The sequence below is a fragment of the Nothoprocta perdicaria genome, unplaced genomic scaffold (assembly GCF_003342845.1).
Source record: "Nothoprocta perdicaria isolate Ctin4 unplaced genomic scaffold, notPer1 scaffold_77, whole genome shotgun sequence".
Taxonomy (NCBI): domain Eukaryota; kingdom Metazoa; phylum Chordata; class Aves; order Tinamiformes; family Tinamidae; genus Nothoprocta; species Nothoprocta perdicaria.
Genome location: NW_020456054.1, coordinates 768045 through 774044, shown reverse-complemented (window position 1 = coordinate 774044; position 6000 = coordinate 768045).

The window sequence follows — 6000 nt, the reverse complement described above, 5'->3', positions numbered from 1 at the left end:
CCCGCTTGCCCCGCGCCCGGCTCTCCTCCTTCTTCCCTTCTCTTTCTTTCTTTCCTCCTTGGTTTCTCCCCTCCCCCCCGGCCAGATCTCCGAGGAGGGGAAATCTCCTCCGGGAAGTGCCCGGAGCTGCGGTGGGAGCCGGCCCAGCTGCGCTGCCCTTTGGCCTCCGCGGGTGCCCGGGGCGGCGAGCCCGGAGTGGAGCGCAGGCGTCCCCTGCCCCCCAAGCCCGCTGCCCCCCAAGCCCGCTGCCCCCCAAGCCCGCTGCCCCCCCGGTGCTGCAGGGGCGAGGGAAGCGCTCCGAGACGCTCCGTGCGCGGCCGCGGGCCTTGCCGGAGCGCGGGGCCGCTCGGGCGGTACCGGGCACCGAGGGGCTCCCGGTGGCACCGGCGCAGGCCGCGGGGCAGTCCCGCGGCCCCGGCTCTGCAAGGGCTCTCACTTCTGGCTTGTTTTTTGTTTCTTTTTTTTTTTTTTTTTTTTCCGTCTCCCTTCGGTTCAGGCTAAAATGGGGTCTCATTCAAACCACGGTGTTTTGTTTCTTTAAACAAAACTCATAACGCAAAATATATAAGTATTCTAGTGCGTTTACTTAGGCTGCTTCTTACTGCATACAAATAGCTTCCATAGACCAAATCGCAGATAGTTTAGGGTGAAAATTGCCCCATGTTCTCCTCGGGAGTTGTGCCTGCGTCCCAGGCTCGGGCCTGGCTCCTGTCCCCGTCCCCAAGTGCCCTGCGGCCCCTTGCTGGGCACAGCGTCCCTGGAGCAGCCCCGGCTGGACAATTCCTGAAGCAGACGCCTCCGGTGTAAACATGGGAGTGAGCACAGGGAATTGGAATCTGTTTAGTAAAACCAGCCCRAGGCCTGAGCTTCAAGGTTTTGAAGGTTTTTTTTCTGTGCAAATGGGTTTGTGGGGTGCACGCCTACGATGCCAGTGCCAGTTTTGAGGGTAGGTGAACCACATAAACATGAAAGAATGCCGCTCATTTTATTGCTAAAACATTTTTACACAGAAGTTAGGTAGAGTTCTTATAGTAAAACTACAACCCGTAGTTATGATGGTGTTAAAAAAACAGCTGTGCCTTGGAGAAGCTCTTAAACATTTAATTTTTAACACTCAGAGTTACACTAGCAGTGCTAGGTATTGGCCACTCTTGTGAACACCGCATGGAAAATGCAAGAAACAAAGTTTCAGAAAGGCTGTTAAAAATGATATGGCAAAAGCTGAAGTGTCAACTTGAGAGGAGCTGGTTTATAGTAGAACAGGAAGCGATAGGAAAATTTTAGTCCTGGGCATGTGGAGCCAGCCTTACGTTTGCATGCTTAATGTACTTGAGAAATTGAATTCCTTTGCAAAAGATTTTTTTTTTTTTTTTAAGAATTCTGCATATTTATTTCTAATCCTCTGACACCACAGAATTCAAGTAAATGGAAAACAGTAATTTCTGTGATGTGCTTCCTCATCCTAACCATGGTAGATAACTCGAGATAGTGCCATTGTAACCTGCGCGGTGTTGACAGTGTTTCCACTATAAAATATTAAGCAATGAGCACAGCCTTTAGATGGAGGTTGTCTATGGTTTAAAAAGAAATCCTTGCTGAAAGACATTTTGCATAGACCTTCAATCAAGACTTTCCGAAATATACCCAGGAATGAGGTCTCCATAACTTTCTTTGCATTTGTTTTTCTGGGAAACACGTCGCCATCCATTGCCTCTATTGCCACGATGGGGAAACTGCTTCAGATTTCTATCAGGGTGCTGTCTCCTTCTTTATGAGGGATTAGTTTTCTCTTAACAGTTTTTGGTTATAAATGTCTGCAGTTCTGTCTAGTGTCACTGTTTGAAAGAAAGGAAGTTTTTTTGATGTTGTTTTTTTCTCTCCTGTCAAGAGCACCTTCAAGGAAAGCAAGTTTCCACTGTATAAGTGAAGCCTTATCTACAGCTGATATTCTTGTTTCTCTTGCTAATCTCTTTTGCGAGAGAGAAGTGGGATTGGGAAGGATTTCCCATTAAAGGATATTTCTTTCCTTTACAAATGCCTTTAGCTCTTCCAAAGTAAAGTAATTCAATAGSATGGACACTGCTGACACTGGTGCTCTCGACTTTGACGTTGATCCTGAGCAGAAGCTTTTCAATCTCATGGTGTTACTGTTTTGGCTTGGTGTTAAGGCTTTAAGGACAGTACCTGGTATTCCAGGTAAACCCGCTTTGGAAAAGCAGCAGTATGTTTCATTGAGAGGCTCCTGTTAGAGCTGTACAGCTGCACAGCTGTAATATATAGAGTTTTGCGCTGATTAAAATACCAAATTTGCCAAGATTGGTATGTGGGCCTTGTGCATTCCACAGAGAATGTGTTTCTCGGTTTCCTGTGGTTAATAAATTTTTCAAACCTTCCTTCTGATAAGTATAATCATCAAAATTTGAGCAGGAGGAATATCGATGGATGCAAAACTGGCATAGCATAGACTGACAAGAATGTTAGCTTGGTGGAATCCTGGGCAGTCATACTGGTCCTCGATATGTCTGGCCTCTGTGTTGAACTTAGAATTTTGTATTGGAGAAATATGTGATTGTGCATATGTAATTCTGGTATGGCCTTTACTCGGATGAATGTGAAGGCCTTTTTGTATATCTCGCAGGCCACAATGAGTTGTCTGTGTACAAAACTGTGTGTGGCRTGAAGACAGTTTCCTTTTAGGGGAAAAATCTCGTTTGAGAAATTGGTCTCATTCCTGGGGGCAGAGTTTTTCAAAGCAAAATCTGGTGATCAACTGGAAATCAGATGGGTTTTTTTCTTGTTAAAGCATCAGTTTAGATTTTAAGCCAAACTTCTAATGTCATTGTTTTCTTTTGCTTTTGTTTAACCCTTGGCAGGACGATAATTTGTATCTTATTGGTACTATAATGCAGCATTTCAGAACTACTTAGGGAGGGATTGGCATTTTGGTGTGGAGATTGTTAGGCAAAATCTCTTTGAAGAGGCATAGTGGAAAAGATAGGGCATAGTTGATTTGGGACATAGTCTGAAAATGTGACAGCTCAGCTTCCTCTCATTTCAGGAGAATTTTTATTACCTTAACTATATCTGCCACCCCACTATATTAATTTGAATTTGTATCCCACTGCACAGAATGTTACAGCAAACTTTGGTCATGTTCTCTACAATGGGCAATAATCAGTGCTCCTGTACAGTAGCCGAACTGACTTGTGTTTATGTGATGCTTCTAGTATCACCAGGTGTAATGAGGATAAAAGAAAGATACGATACAGAAGATAAGAAAAGAAAGGTCAAACGATGATTATTCTCTGGTATTGAAATTGAAGCAATCATAGGTTACTACTGAGACTGCAACTTCTTTGACATTATTCAGTCCTATTAGAGAAAGACTTAGTACGCTTACAAGCTTTATAACAYTTACTTCTGAAGTGACTTGAGGCTTCTCTGGTACAAATGTTACAAGAGGTTACATGTGTAAGTGATCATTTAGTTTTAATTTTAGGCAGGTAACAWTGTTGTAAAGGTTCACTTGTCTGGACCCCACTTTTATTTCATACCAGTTTGATAATGATGGTAGGAGGAAGAATGATGACTTATTTGCCCTGTTTGAAATAACAACTTGAACATGCAAGCAAATAAAGCCTGCCAGCCAGTTTGTTTAATTCCCTAAAGAAGTTGCACTGTAAAGCCAGAACAGACTGTGCTGGAGGAGTGGTTTGGCTTTACAGAGCCTTGCACCTTAAATTCCTAAATGTCATTTTTTATCACTTTCATGATATACTGGACAAACGCATTTTGCTTAGCCATAAATCATGTTATTGGCTAAACTGCTGCATTTAGTATATTAGAATGATTTTGTAGTCCTGGAAGGGAAAACATCCTAATTGTAATGATGTATCAATTTGTATTATCGAAAAGGTTCATCATCTGCTGTTCATTCCAATATATATTTGGCTGGTTCAGAGCCACAGCTAGGCCTGAGGTCAAAGGATCTGCTATGTCACTTGGAGAATATTTGAGGGGAAAAGAAAAATACCCAGGTGCTGGACGACCTCGCAGCAAAAGGGAGTTTGAAAGTTTTCATCTAATGTCACTGGTGTGATGGTAGGTAGGGGTGCTCTAAATGAGAACATCTTCAGCTAGAGGGAGAGCAGAGAGGTTCTTGTAACCGGCGTCAGGAGAGAAGCCACGTGGCCCCTTTCCTGTCATCAGAACAAACACAATTAGCACAACTTCCCCTGTCATTGCTAGGAAAGGAAGAGCTCGGCTGGTTCAGTGTTTGCAGGACTCTACACCTGAGTTTCTTTGATAGTAAAAAAGGACCAAGTAACTATAGGTGATTATCTGTATTGTTTTCAACTAAGTCCCAAATATTTTTTATTTGTGCTTGCTAAAAAAGCTGGGATTGTGATTAGTTTTATGGTTCATTTACAGATCTTAACTCTAAAGTGAAAGTTTAAGAATTTCTCTTTGATGTTTTAGAGGCCTAGATAGCCTTGCACAGATCCCTTTATATCATGTGCCTCAGTTTCTCTAGCTGTGGAAAGAAGTTGTTTTCATACTTACAAAGGATAATTCACTAATACCCTTATGAAATATTTTAAATTCTTCAGTACTTTATACATTGTAAACAGCATATTTTTTTCTTTTCTAGGTTTCTCTGCATTTTCCGGTTTGTTAGTTATACTGTCCCAGATAGTTAATGATCATGTTAAATGCTGTCATCAGCTGAGATAGATATCGAGGCAGGTATTATGTGAAACAATATGATTATGTGAAATAATATATCTCACACTTTGAGATATGTGTATATATAAAATCTTACTTCACACAGTTGTACTTCAGTTCAATTTAGAAYTGATAGCTGTGGCCATTTTACAGTACTGATAGATGTCAGTTGTCTGAGGTGTCAGTTGATAGATATGATTTAGTCTGCTTAGCTGATGTGACTGTAGAAACATATAGTGCCCTTAAATGTTATGGAAGTTGGTTGTAGATCTGGATTAAATACGTTGAAGCCTCTCTCCTGTCTTTATTCCCACAGTAGAAACAAATGCTCTAAGCATTTGAAATAGTAGGTTGTATGATACAGAACTTTGAAAAACTGCGTTGTTCCGATTGCATTTTTCTCGTGTTTCCACCACTTGTTATTTTTTTCCCAGCAGCTGTTACTTTACTAAAGCTTTTTAACATGAAAGTTTACATTTGCATTGAAATGCCCTGTATTGATTCTTTTGAATATCTAAATTTTAACTACTAAAATTAACATAATGTCAGATCAACACAAGTTGATTCAAAGTACTTTGAAAAGCAGTTTGCTTCAGAATTTTCATGTTGGATTTGCTTCTGGGAGCAGGTGCTTAGAATTTGGATGTATAACTTTGTAACTTTTGCTACATTATTAGTTTGATTATAATCATTTTTTTAATTAAGTCTTTTCTAACAAGGCAAGCACATGTAGCTATTCACGAGACTTTTTCCCTCTACTGCAGTTAACACTGTAGTTTTAGCCCGTGGGGCAATGCCAGGTAACTTCCTCTTTGGTTTCATGAGCAGCAACTTTCTGGAACTAGTCAGGAAGGAAAGATATTTGTTACTGGCTTAGAAGTAACCTAGTAACGTAAATAGAACATATTTTGAAGAATAAATATCATAATAAAACATTTAGTAGCTTGAATTGTCATAAGATTTTTTTTCTCTCTCTTCACTGAAGTGTCTTGCAACTTGCTGGTGCTTTCTCAGCCTCTCTTAGTGGGTGGCTGCAGTGTCTTTGAAGAGAAGCAAAGCGGAACACACTGCCTGGTACAGGAAAACGTAAACTTTCCTCAAAGCAGTGCAAGGGAACCAGACGTCTGCAGTGTTACCCTGTGAGGTGAGCGGTGGCCTGTGTGCTAGGATGGGAGTTGTCCGTGTCACCTCTCTGGTTTTGTGTTCGCAATTCCTGGCCGGCCTTCCCTGGGCTCAGGTGTTTCCTCTGCTGTGACTGAGGGGGTAACAGCCGGG